This window comes from Bos mutus, chromosome 13 (genome assembly GCF_027580195.1).
Source record: "Bos mutus isolate GX-2022 chromosome 13, NWIPB_WYAK_1.1, whole genome shotgun sequence".
Lineage (NCBI taxonomy): Eukaryota > Metazoa > Chordata > Mammalia > Artiodactyla > Bovidae > Bos > Bos mutus.
Window position 1 is genome coordinate 45,139,336 of NC_091629.1, and position 14,764 is coordinate 45,154,099.

Sequence of the window (14,764 nt, forward strand, 5' to 3'; positions counted from 1 at the left end):
GCGATGCCAGAGGCTGGCTCTCCCTATCACCTTAGAGAAAGCATTTTGCTTTTCTGAGTCTCAGTTTTCCCATCTGTGAAATGGAAGGAAGAACACCCTTTCTCAGGATGGGTGGAGGAGAAAAAAAGCAAACCCTAACAGTTCCCTGGGTACTCCCCTGGTAATAAAGCACTTTCCCACCAGTGCTTTACTGAATGTTTAGGAGAACCCTGGGCCGGCGGGAAGCTCCATTCAACCCATTCTACAGCTATGAAAAAACAACCCAGGAGCTTTGCAAAGACCACAGACTTAGGGGCTGACTCCGGGCTCAAAAGACCATTGTGGTGCCCTGGAGAGGCCTGGGGTCCAGTGGGCTTCATAGCACTCACTTGATGCAGGCAGTGTAGCCTGGAAGTTAAGAGGAAGTACCCTGGAATTTGATGTTTTCAAACTGTGGTGTTGGAGAAGACTTTTGAGAGTCCCTTGGACTGCAAAGAGATCAAACCAGTCCCTCCTAAAGGAAATCAACCCTGAATATTCATTGAAAGGTCAGATGCTGAAGCTCCAATACTTTGGCCACCTGGTGTGAAGAGACAACTCGTTGGCAAAGACCCTGATGCTGGGAAAAATTGAGGACAGGAGGAGAAGGGGACGAGAGAGGATGAGATGGTTGGATGGCATCACCAATTCAATGGACATGAGTTTGAGCAAACTCCGGGAGATGGTGAAGGACAGGGAAGCCTGGCATACTGCCGTCCATGGGGTCGTAAAGAGTTGGATACAACTGAGCGACTGAACAACAACAACAACAAAACCCTGGAACCAGTCTGCATAAGTGTGCCCAGACTCTAACTCTGCCAAACCCACTGTGCGACATCAGGAAATGGAAATAAGCTAACACGTGTCAAATGCTTTGAACTCTGTGGCACATAGTACTGCTGCTGCTGTTCAGTCACTAAGTCGTGTCTGAATCTTTTGCTGTCCCAAGGACTGTAGCCTACCAGGCTCCTCTGTCCATGGGATTTCCCCGGCCAAGAATACTGGAATGGGTTGCCAGTTTCTTCTCCAGGGCATCTTCCCGACCCAGGGATCAAACCCGTGTCTCCTGCATCGCAGGCGGATTCTTTACCACCGAATGGTAGAAGCTCAGTAAACAGAGTGGGAGACAGTAGAGGCTGAGAGAGGAATGGTACCTATAATAATAGGACTTGCACCCCAGGCTGGGAAGCCCCGGTGCCACTTGCTGTTTGGTGAAGCATCCCTATGCAGCCCCAGAGAGTCCAGTCCCCTTAAGGCCATGATGTTTGAATTCACCAATGTCAAAAAAATAACTCCTTCAGGCAGAGGTTAATGGGAGGCAAGTGGAGTCACCTTTGTTTCCCTGGTTGCAGACCTCCAGGGACCAGCTCATGTGTGTCTCAGAGTCTTCAGGGCACAGCAGGGGGCTGTTCTCAGATCTCATTTAACCCTGCTGCTGCTGCTGCTAAGTCACTTCAGTCATGTCCGACTCTGTGCGACCCCATAGACAGCAGCCCACCAGGCTCCCCCATCCCTGGGATTCTCCAGGCAAGAACACTGGAGTGGGTTGCCATTTCCTTCTCCAGTGCAGGAAAGTGAAAAGTGAAAGTGAAGTGGCTCAGTCGTGTCCTACTCTTAGCGACCCCATGGACTGCAGCCTACCAGGCTCCTCCCTCCATGGGATTTTCCAGGCAAGAGTACTGAAGTGGGTTGCCATTGCCTTCTCCATTTAACCCTGGAGACTCCCAAACCTGGGAGGAATGAATGAACTCATTTTCTGCAAGAGGACCTAGACTCCTATGGACACACCCACAGCTCTAGAGGGCAAGGAAAGATTGCATATTGTTTTCCCAGCACCTCTCTGAAACCAAACTGTGGCTGGGTTTGCTTATACAGTCCTAACTTTGTCCCATGCTGTGTCAGACCCTGATCCAAGTGCTGGGAACTCATCAGTGACAAGACCGACTTATCCCTGCCCTCACTGATCTTATAAATCAGTGGAGGAGACAGACATCTCTCAGGAAAATAAAATCAATAAACCAGAATCATTTAAAATAGATTATGCATCATGTGTTTTCTTAAATAAATAGCATAGATTTATTCTCTATCAGATAAGACTGAGAGGTGGCTATTTTTAGTAAGACTTATCAGGAAGGTGGTATTTAAACTAAGATCTTAAAAAAGAGGGGGAGTGGAAACATGTGAGAAGAGACAGAGGAAAAAGTATGTGCAATGGCCCTGGGGTACTTATGGAACTGTGAAATGGGCAATGTCACTTCTAGTCTATAGATGAGTCAAGACCACCCAGCTTAGTATAAGAGGCAGATTTGAGATTTGAATCTGGGGCAACTGACTCCAGTGCCCACAATGTCCAGGGACATTTCACAATCTTTGCAACCTGGCAGCCTCCTCTAACACTTGTGGTATGGTCGCTGGAATTGTACCTTGGGCATGGACCCCAGGTCTGGGGACCTACAGTTAGGGGTATCACATTCCAATTCTCTAGACCAGGACTTTTCAATAGAACACAGCGTGAACCGAATATGTAGTTTCAAATTTTCAATTATGCATTAAAGAATAAAAAGAAGCAGGTGAAAATAATTTTAATAATATAGTCTATTTGATCCTATTTGTGTGTGTGTGTGTGTGTGTGTGTGTATATATGGCTTATGATCATTTCAACAGATGGTAAAAAATTGTTAACGAGATAACCTAAATTTTTTTTCATAGTAATGTCTTCAAAATCTGGTATAGGACTTCCCTGATGGCTCAGTGGTAAAGAATCCACCTGCCAATGCAAGGGACACAGGTTCGATCCCTGGTGTGGGAAGATTCCACATGCCAAGGAGCAACTAAGCCCATGCATCACAACTACGAACCTGCAAGCCTAGAGCCAGTGCTCCGCAGCAAGAGAAACCATAGCAGTGAGAAGTCGGCGCTCTGCGATGAAGAGTAGCCCTGCGCTCTCGGCAACCAGAGAAAGCCCATGTACAGCAGTGAAGACCCAGCACACCCAAAAATAAATAAATTTTAAAAATCTGGCATATATTTTACACTTAGTTTGGCTACAAATCAACATGGAAGCTAAACTGTCAGTGACTAAAGTAAAATTGTCAGTGGTTATAGTAAAAGTATCAAAACAATTAAGTTGTGTTTAATGGAGGAACTGTTTCACTTGTTTTAAAATTAAGATTCAAAAAAATGAAAAGTTCAGTTCCTCTGTCACCCTGTGCGTGTGTGCATGCTCAGTCACTAAGTCATGTCTGACTTTTTGCGACCCCATGGACTGTAGCCCTCCAGGTTCCTCTGTCTGTGGAATTTTCCCGGCAAGAATACTGGAGGGGGTTGCTATTTCCTCCTCCAGGGGATCTTCCTGACCCAGGGATTGAACCTGTGTCTCCTGTGGGTCCTGCATCGGTAGGTGGATTCTTTACCATGGAGCTACCTAGGAAGCCTGTCAGTCACTCTAGCCACATTAAATGGTCAATAGTTACCTGCAGCAAATGCTGTCATCCTGAGACTGAGAATCCTTGGCTCAGAATCCAAGGAGTATAGCAAAATGTGAAGAGCCTGTTGAGTCTACAACAAGGATGCCAAATAATCTTGAGCCTCATTTTCTGCATCTATAACATGAAATTAATTATACCTTCCTTGCATTGTAGTCCTGAGGATTAAATGCACTGAAGCATCCTTATGTTCATAGTCAAACCACATTTTCTGGGTTCAAATCTCACCACTCCTGAGGAGGGAGACTTGGGGTAAGCTACTTAAACTCTCTGTGTCTCAGTTTCCTCATCTGTAAAAAGGAGATAATAATAGTACCTAATTCATTATTTTGTCAGGCTTCCCTGGTGGTTCAGACAGCAATGCAGGAGACCCGGGTTCAATCCCTGGGTGGGTAAGATCCCCTGAAGAAGGGAATGGCAACCCGCTCCAGTATTCCTGCCTGGAGAATTCCATGGACAGAGAAACCTGGCGGGGCTACAGTCCATGGGGTCACAAAGAGCCAGACACAACTGAATGACTAACACATGAATATTGGTTTGTTGTGAGGATTAAAAGACAGTGTTTGTGAAGTGCCTGGAATATAAATCTGATATAAGCATTTGTTAAAAAGTGAGAAAATAAATGGTAACCAACACTCCTTACTCAAATTAAATGCAAAAAATGTGCACTTTTCTGAAAAGAGAGTTTGGCTTTCATGAATTTCCTTCTCTCCAGGCTCAGAACATCCCTCTACCTAGACGCCTGAGCCAAGCAGGCTGCATTTCTGTTTGCTGTAGTTCTGAGGATGCTTGGCGCCTCCAGGAGGAACTCAGAGGGAGGAAGGGAGGAGGGGTCGTGAATGGCTGTCATAGCAGCCACTCCTGCTTCCTTCCTCTGCACCCAGACGACCCTGGTTTCTGTTCTAAGCCTGAAATTCCACCAGTGGTGTCCTTCAAACGTTCCTCTTTAGGTTTTTCCCCACAGAAGTGAAGTGATACCTTATGAAGAGTTCTGGTTGCATTCCAGGTCTGGCTGAAGTCACTTGCCCTATGAGATGGTGAGCAAGTCACCTCCTCTCCTTCTTGGGTGCCTTAATTTTCTCATGTGTAAAATAGGAAGAGAGTTGGATTAGGTCAGGGTTTTCCCCAATATGTTATACACATAGGATGCCAGGAGGTTTTAGGGTCTCAAGACACTACTAAATAACATTGATCATATTGTAATACACGTATTTCCTTCTGATTTTCTTCTAGTTTCTGCAACTACTGGGGAAGAAAGTCTCATTTAACAGCATCTGTCTTTTTAACACCTCACTGGCAAGGAAGGGAGAGCAGAGCTCAGTTCAGAGCCTTCAGCAAGAAATGAGATTTGGCTGGGATTTAAGAATTTTGTTTTGCTTTCCTCATATTTAATTATACAGTTACTTCCTCTTTATGGCAAATGATAGCAGTTTTCCAGTTGAGGTCAGTGATTAAAATTTTCCCTTTTACATAACTTTACCTACGGGTTTTTTTTTTTTTTTTTTTAATGAGCTGACTGAAAGAAAAACACTATGAAACTAATAATACAGACGGGTAAATGGATCTGGGCCAATCAATTTGGGGGAAATTGTGGATTATTCAAGAGTTACAACTCCGTGCCTGGGCTCCCCTTGGGGAGCATTTATTAGGAGACTGGGCACCTCCCCCTTCTCTAGGGTTTCCCAAGGGCACGGCAGAAATCCCTCAGCATCAGGATCTGGCTCAGGCTGGGCGCCACGAAAGGCAGGAAAACCAGCGCTTGGGCACAGCACCAGCCTAGTGGGGGCCCTGTGGTGACCATGGCTGTGCTGGGTGATCCATCTCTACCCCATGGGCCTGGGTTTTCTTCACAAGGAATGTGATTCTTGTGCCCATGGATCCAACATGGCCCTGTGTGGGTGCCTCCTTTACATCATCTCTGCCTCCACAAACTTCTCCACCAGGTTGCTATTTTCATCCCTGGAGGCAGGTGAGGAAACCGGGGCTCAGAGAGGTGACATCACTGGCCTAAGGGAGGGGCTAGGCAGTGGGATTTGGAGCCAGACTGTCTTTGGATGCACAGCCTCCTTGGCCGGTCCCAGTTGGATGACACTGAGCAAGTCATTTAACTACTCCGAGACCCAGAGCCCTCATCTATGAATCAAATTGAGGATAGATTCCTCCTGGTAGGGTTACTGGACTGCATACCATTATGGAGAGCTATTATTGGATTAAATGGAGAGTTATATGAGTGAGTTCATTCAGGTAAAGAGCTTAGAAGAGTTCCTGGCACATGGTAAGCACTTGATGATATGTGATTAATATTATTTCCATGGGGCCCAGGCTGCTAACCCCGCCCCCAAACAGACAACCTTTGAGAGCTGAGTGTCCCCCTGTGGCATGCTTGAGCTGTGCCTTCCATCTACTTTCTCATGGAATCCTGACCACAATCCTGTGGGCTAAAAGTAAATTTATGCCCATATTATAAGTGAGAAAACCAAGTATCAGAGAGAGGAAGTAACCCACCCAGGTTCGCACAGTAAAGCGGGAGTGTTGAACCCAGATTTGTATGGCTCCAAAGCTCATGTCTTTGGAAAAGCTCTGTTTTTTCCAGTAGTCATGTTGGACCATAAAGAAGGCTGAGCGTCGAGGAATTGATGCTTTTGAACTGTGGTGTTGGAGAAGACTCTTGAGAGTCCCTTAGACTGCAAGGAGATCAAACCAGTCAATCCTAAAGGATATCAGTCCTGAATATTCATTGGAAGGACTGATGCTGAAGCTGAAGCTCCAATACTTCGGCTGATGGGAAGAGCTGATTCATTAGAAAAGACCCTGATGCTGGGAAAGATTGAAAGCAGGAAGAGAAGGGGATGACAGAAGACAAGATGGTTGGATGACATCACCAATTCCATGGACATGAATTTGAGCAAGCTCCGAGAGATGGTAAAGGGCAGGGAAGCCTGGCCTGCCACAATCCATGGGGTCGCAAAGAGTAGAACACGACTGAGCAACTGAACAACAAAAAGCTCACGTCGGTCCACCAATTCAGGAGTCTCAACAAGAAAGAAAGTTCCCGGGGAAGTCCCACGTCCTCTTCAAGTGAAAGATCCCCATCTGTAGTGGGTGGAGCCGGAAACCCAGGAGAAAATCTCGTTCTGGTTCTGACCTTGCACAGGACAGTTGGTGACCTTGTTTGGCTCAGGGTTCAGCCACATAATTACGGCTTTGTGTGTGCTGGGGTGGCGCTCTCCGGACTTCCGGGGATCCCCACTCCCACCTTTACCTTCCCCCTGGGGGCGGAGGAAGCCCCGGCTCCGCCCCCTCGCTATTCTGGAGTCCTGCTCCGTAGAGCTGCTGACTCATGTGATCCCTGCCCTGCCTTCCTTCTGACCTGCCTCCTGCCTGTCCTGAAGCCACCAGGGTCAGGGAAGGAAGGGGATTATGAGTGTTCAATCCAGGACACTGCCTGGCCTTCCTTTTCTGAGAAAAGCTTTCAGGGTGTGGGGTGGAGGGTGCTGAGGTGTTCAGCCAGCAGCCAGTTGCATCAGAAAGCCTTGCGCAAGGCACCCTCCTGGGTCAGGCACAGAGCCCTGTCCCACAGCCCTACCCTCACCCCACGTTACCCCTACCCCATACCCTGGGGTAACAGAGTGGGGATGGTTAGCTATTGTTGGGAGACTGAGCCAGGCTTGGACCCTGGGGCATGACCTAGCTGGGGCCAGAGATGGAGGGGAGGGTTGGGGCTCCTGCTGCTCATCTGTCCTGGGGGGGGTTGCAGGGGGGGAGGGGACGGAAACTTAGACTAGAAGAAGCTTCTCAACCAGTCCAGGCCAACCCACACATTCAGCCCCTCCCTGGAGAAAGAGGACACTAGTCCGGTGCCCTGAACTGAGCCCTGGTCATAGACCAAGCCTTATTCCCTGACTGTGGACTCTGACTAAATCTTGACCTAAACCTTCAGATGTTGCCTAAGCCCTGATCACTGTCCCCAGTCATGGCTAGATCCTGACTCTGGTCCCAGGCTGAGTGCTGAAAGTAGATGGGGCACCCACTTTCTCCCATCTTGACCCCTGACCTAAATTCCAATGCCAGCTCCTGACAGAGCTACAGTCCTGCAGACAGACTTAGCTCTAATCCATTACCCTTGACCCCAGTCTCAGCTAAGCCCCAACTTTTACCTCAGGCCCAGAGAATCAGGACCTGTGCTCAGGCACAAGCATCGAGAGGTTGGCATCTGCTGGCCTCCTTTCTGAGCATCTTACGCCTTCCTAGGATGAGGATGGCCAAGGGGCTGGGTTGAGCTGGGGCCCCATGGAGCTGTCCTCGGATTACCCCAAGACTGTGACTCAGCAGGGTGGTGGCTGGACAGGGAGTCAGGCAGGGCCACTGGTGGGGCGGTGGGGGGGGGGGGAGGGGAGGAGCGGTGAAGGGGAGGGGGCCTGGGGCTGAGGCAGGTGCTGAGTCAGTGCAGGGAGACAAAGGATTATGTCCCTGAGGCTAGAGATACAGGTGGCGGTGAGGGGCCCCTGGGTCTGGAAACAGATGGTGTATGTGGCTAGCTGAGACCATTAAGATTAAGCAGCTCAGCCCAAGTCCTATCTACCTCCATTTTCCCATTTATTGCCATTTTTCAAGGAAAGGGAGATAGTGAAGGACAGGGAAGCCTGGCCTGCTACAGTTCATGAGGTTGCAAAGAGTCTGACACGACTGAACAACAGCAATATCCATGTTTTTCTCTCTCAGAGAACCCTGTTTTTTCCCTTCATAGCACATGTTATAATTTGGAATTATACATGTGTTTAATTATATAAATAATTATTATATTATTTATGCATGTATCTGTCTCCCCTATTAAGCTGTAAGCTCCCTTAGGGCAGGCACCTGCTAATTCAGCTCACCAGTATATCTCCAGTACCTGGTATAGTGCCTGGCACATGGTAAGTACTCAGTAAATAGTAGCTGAATGAATTAAATCCCTCCACCTATTTATTCATCACTCATCCATCCATTTACTATTTACCTGTAACCCATTCCCCATTGCTTATCCATTCAGTTTTCTCCTACCGTAGCTTTATTCTTCCATCTACCTGCCATTCAACCCTCAAACATCCGACCAACCACCACCTATATATCTTTCCAGCATCAATCAAACCATTTATATATTAATTCAGGAAATATATATTGAGTACTTACTACTTGCCAGGCATTGTTCTAAAGGCTGGGAATACTGCAGGGAAAATAACATGTATACATCTGATGTAACAGATGATGTAATAACAAAAAAGAGCTTATATCCCAGTAGGAAGAAAATATGCAATAAATAATTAACATAAAAAATACTTAAAGTATAGGGCATGTTAGGTGCTAGGGGAAAAAAGTAAAAAAGATTAGAGAAGGAGAATCAGGACAAGGTGGGGGCAGGCAGTGGGGAAGGTGGTCCAGGAGATGCCATGAGACTGGAGGGCACATTGTCTAGGCAGGAGGAAAGGCTGTGAAAAGTTCCAAGGGGAGACCTGACTGGTGGGGCTGGAGTGGTACAAGTGAAGGAAGGAGACAATAGAGGGGGTCAGAGAGGTGAATTGGGGTTCACATGTTCTGGAGCTTTGGAGGCCTTTGAACAGACTCTGGGGAGAGAGGAGCGGATATTGCAATAATTCTGTGGAGGAATGCTGGTGGTTCAGAGCAGGGCTGTGGTCATGCAGATGATGAGATGGATTTGACTGTGGGTATATTTTAAAGGTAGGACCAACAGGCTCGTTGATGTTTCGGATGTGGAGCGTGAGGGGAGAGGGGTTGTCAAGGATGCCTCCAAGCTTCCTTGGCCTCAACACTGCAAGTATGGAGCTGCCATCAGGTGAGGAGAGCACAGTATTTGGCCGGGGGAAACCAGAGGTTCAGCTTTGGTTGTGCTGAATTTGAGATGTCTCTTAGACATTGTGGAGGAGCCATCAGGTAGGCAGTTGGATGTATGCACTGGAGTTCAAGCAAGAGATCTGTGCTGAAGGTATAGATCTGGAGTCACGGGCATGAGACTGGACGAGAGCAGCAGGGACTGGGTCCTTGACCAGTCCAACAGGAAGGGTTGGGAGAAGCAAAGGAATGACAATTGAGGAGTGTACTTCTGACAGCCAAGAGAATGCAGAAATCTGGATGCCAAGGGAAGAGAGAGGGTGTATCAAGGAGCAGGGAGTGTTCAAATGTCCCAAAAGTCATTGATCAGTCAAGAAAATGAAGTTAATTGAGCACTGAACTTAGAAACTTAGTGACTCTGACAAGAGCAGTTTCAATGAAGATGAAGATGCCCCCACCCTGTCCTGATTCTCCTTCTCTAATCTTTTTTTACTTTTTTCCCCTAGCACCTATCATCTTCTAACATGCCCTATACTTTAAGTATTTCTTATGTTAATTATTTATTGCATATTTTCTTCCTACTGGGATATGGGAAGGTAGAAATATGATCAGAATGGATTTAAGAGAGACTAAGAATCAGAGACAGTGAGTACAAACAATTTTTTCAAAGACTTTTGCTACAAAATGAAGTACAAGAATGAATGGTAGCTGTGGGGAAGGTTGCATAGTCAAGGGAAGCCTGTTGTCTTAAAGATCGATCCATTTACTGTTTATTGATGAATCCATTCAACCATCATCTACCATCAACCTGTCCATCCACTATTCACCACACATCTGCCCAAACATCCATTTCTCATTCGTAAGCTAAGAACTTTGTCCTGAACCTCTACAGGAGACCAACTCCCATGCCAGGCACTGCAATGCTGAGTGGAGGGAAAGAAATGGAGAACCCAGAATCTGGTGATGGTGGCTACTCAGTTTAAGTAAATTGAATGAATAAAAGAGCGAGAAAACAGGGTGTCTGCTCTCCAGGTCCTTGGTCTAGCAAGAGGACACAGGATGTCAGAGCTGAGGCATTGTCTGCGTGTCCTCTAGTACAAACCAGAGAGGAACATGTCTTGCCTGAGGTCATCTGAAGGGCCAACAAAAGAACCAGGATTCATACTTGGGTCGCCTGTCCTGGCAGACAGGTATTTTTTCCCTCCTAGGATGTTCTGTCCAGGAGGACAGAACTTAACTGGGAGCAGGAAATGTGTGAGAATACAATATTTTCAAGAAGGCAGATTTGAAAATATTTTTATTTATGTTTTGGCTCAAAATTCAAAAGGTTCTGTTCAGTTCAGTCATGTCTGACTCTTTGCCACCCCTAGTGTGCTTTGAACCGCAGCACGCTAGGCCTCCCTGTCCATCACCAATTCCCAGAGTCTACTCAAACTCATGTCCATTGAGTGGGTGATGCCATCCAACCGTCTCATCCTCTGTCGTCCCCCTTTCCTCCCGCCTTCAATCTTTCCCAGCGTCAGTGTCTTTTCCAATGAGTCAGTTCTTTGAATCAGGTGGCCAAAGTATTGGAGTTTCAGCTTCAGCATCAGTCCTTCCAATGAATATTCAGGACTGATTTCCTTTAGGATGGACTGGTTGGATCTCCGTGCAGTCCGAGGGACTCTCAAGAGTCTTCTCCAACACCACAGCTCAGAAGCATCAATTCTTCAGTGCTTAGTATTATTTATAGTCCAACTCTCACATCCATACATGACTACTGGAAAAACCATAGCTTTGACTAGATGGACCTTTGTTGGCAAAGTAATGTCTCCGCCTTTTAATAAGCTGTCTAGGTTGGTTATAACTTTTCTTCTAAGGAGTAAGCATCTTTTAATTTCATGGCTGCAGTCACCATCTGCAGGGATTTTGGAGCCCCCCAAAATAAAGTCAGCCACTGTTTCCACTCTTTCCCCCATCTATTTGCCATGAAATGATGGGACCAGATGTCATGATCTTAGTTTTCTGAATGTTGAGCTTTAAGCCAACTTTTTCACTCTCCTCTTTCACTTTCATCAAGAGGCTCTTTGGTTCTTTGCTTTCTGCCATAAGGGTGGTGTCATATACATATCCAAGGTTACTGATATTTCTCCTGGCAATCTTGATTCCAGCTTGTGCTTCACACCACCCACCTTTTCTTATGATGTACTCTGCATCTAAGTTAAATAAGCAGGGTGACAATATACAGCCTTGACATACTCCTTTCCTGATTTGGAACCAGTCTGTTGTTCCATGTCCAGTTCTAACTGTTGCTTCCTGACCTGCATTCAGATTTCTCAAGAGGTAGGTCAGGAGGTCTGGTATTCCCATCTCTTTCAGAATTTTCCACAGTCTATTGTGATTCACACAGTCAAAGGCTTTGGCATAGTCAATAAAGCAGAAATAGATGTTTTTCTGGAACTCTCTTGCTTTTTCGATGATCCAACGGATATTGGCAACTTGATCTCTGGTTCCTCTGTCTTTTCTAAATCCAGCTTGAACATCTGGAAGTTCACAGTTCACGTACTGTTGAAGCCTGGATGAGATACCAGGGGAACATTTCATGCAAAGATGGGCACAATAAAGGACAGAAATGGTATGGACCTAACATACCAGAATTTTGGAGAATTTTGAGCATTACTTTACTAGCGTGTGAGATGAGTGCAATTGTGTGGTAGTTTGAGCATTCTTTGGCATTGCCTTTCTTTGGGATTGGAATGAAAACCGACCTGTTCCAGTCCTGTGGCCACTGCTGAGTTTTCCAAATTTGCTGGCATATTGAGTGCAGCACTTTCACAGCATCATCCTTTAGGATTTGAAATAGCTCAACTGGAATTCCATCACCTCCACTAGTTGTGTTCGTAGTGATGCTTCCTAAGGCCCACTTGACTTCACATTCCAGGATGCCTGGCTCTAGGTGAGTGATCACACTATCATGATTATCTGGGTTGTGAAGCTCTTTTTTGTATAGTTCTTCTGTGTATTCTTGTCACCTCTTCTTAATATCTTCTGCTTCTGTTAGGTCCATACCATTTCTGTCCTTTATTGTGCCCATCTTTGCATGAAATGTTCCCCTCATATCTCTAATTTTCTTGAAGAGATCTCTAGTCTTTCCCATTCTATTGTTTTCATCTGTTCCTTTCCACTGATCACTGAGGAAGGCTTTCTTATCTCTCCTTGCTATTCTTTGGACTCTGCATTCAAACAGGAATATCTTTCCTTTTCTCCTTTGCCTTTTGCTTCTCTTCTTTTCACAGCCATTTGTAAGGCTTCCTCAGACAGCTGTTTTGCTTTTTTGCATTTCTTTTCCATGTCCCCATGGAAAAGATCCTTGATCCCTGATTTGGAACCAGTCTGTTGTTCCATGTCCAGTTCTAACTGTTGCTTCCTGACCTGCATACAGATTTCTCAAGAGGCAGATCAGGTGGTCTGGTATTCCCATCTCTTTCGGAATTTTCCAGTTTATTGTGATCCACAAGTCAATGTGGACAGAATGTGGACAATGTGGGCAGAATGTGGACAGTGTGGACAGAATGTGGTCCACTGGAGAAGAGAATGGCAAACCACTTCAGTATTCTTGCCTTGAGAACCCCATGAACTGTTTGAAAAGGCAAAATGATAGGATACTGAAAGAGGAACTCCCCAGGTCTGTAGGTGCCCAATATGCTACTGGAGATCAGTGGAGAAATAACTCCACTCAGAAGGTACAGGGGTTTAAAAACCTCCTTCTCATTTCTGTCTCCAGCCCCTTCGTTCCTCTTTTTGGAGGCAATCAATCTCATGCGTTTCCTTTAAGACATAAGTTATGACTATTTTCCCCCTTTTATGCAAATGGGGTCATACATACAGTCCTTCAGGTTTCTTTTTTCTTCCTATTTATCTAACAATTTATCTTGTGGATTATTCCACATCAGTTCAGAAAAGCATTCCCTGAATTTTTTTTTTTTCAGCTTTGTAATATTTCCTCGTGGGGATGTACTGGTTTATTGCAACCATCCCTTGTGATTGAACATGTCATTATTTCCAGTCTTTCACTGTTACAAACAACGCTGTGATGTTCATCCATGTGGGAGTAGAGAGAAAGGCAGAGGTAATATCCCAGAAGCTAAATCAAAAGTTTGTGCAGGACTTCCCTGGAGGCTTACTGGTAAAGAATCCACCTGCCAGTGCAGGAGACATAGGTTCGATCTCTGATCCTGGAAGATCCCACATGCCGAGGAGCAACTAAGGCCATGTGCCAGCCAAGGAGCAACTAAGGCTATGCGCCACAACTATTGAGCCTGTGCTCTAGAGCTCAGGACCCGCAACTACCAAAGCTTGTGAGAAGTTTGTCCCGAATCCCTACAGTGCACTGACTCCCATGCCAGGCACTGGAATGTGGGGTGGAGGGAAAGAAATGAAGAACCCAGAATCTGGTGGTGGTAGCCACTCAGTTTAAGCGAACTGACCAAATTAAACAACAAGAAGACAGAGTGTCTGCTCTCTAGGTGGTTGGTCTAGCGGGAGGACACAGAATTTCAGAGCTAGGGCTTTGTCTGCATGTCATCTAGCACAAACCATAGAGCCCTAGAGCCCATGCTATCAATAAGAGAAGCCATCACAAGGAGAAGCCCACATACCACAACTAGAGAGCAGCCCCCACCTGCCACAGCTAGAAAAAAGCCAAAAATAAATTAAATAAATAAAATTATTTTTTCAAAAAATTTGTCCATTTGCACTCTTGGTGGAAATTTCTGGATGATACTCCATTAAGATTGTGCTAATCTACCTCCTGATGTGAAGCATGTGAGAGCTTGTTTCCCCGCAACTTGGACAGCACAGGGTGTTATGGAAACTTTTGATCTTTATCTATCTGATTCAAAAAAAATGAAAGTGGCTGCATGCAGATTTTTCTGTCTCTCTGACAGATGAATCTTTTCGAATTTTATAGCCACCTATGAAGCAGAAGTGGAAGAGGAAGTCCTCAAATTTTGTCCTGCCCTGGCTGTCTCCGTGGTGGGCAGTGAGCACCCCATCTTGGGAGGTGACCCCAGGGAGGTGCAAGGAGGCCCAGAGGTCAGCCTGTCAGGGGCTGTGCTTCTGAAAACGCTCAACTCCCTCTGCTCCCTCTGATCCTGGTTCTCCTCCTCCTCCCAGATGGGCTGTCTCTATCATCTTCTCCCATCTCTGCACCCCTACAGGTCACCCCAAATCTCCCACCCCCTTCCTCAGGAAGCCCTTCCCCTCTTCCTGCCACTTAATCTTTCCTAGGCCCAGAGCTTCTGGAAGGCTGGGTGAAGGTAACATTCAGCCCTCCTGCCTGGTCCCTTAAGACATCAGGGAAGGATTTCCCTGGTGGTCCAGTGGTTAAGAATTTGCCTTTCAATGCAGGGGACATGGGTTCGATCCCTGGGCAGAAAACCAAGATCCCAGAT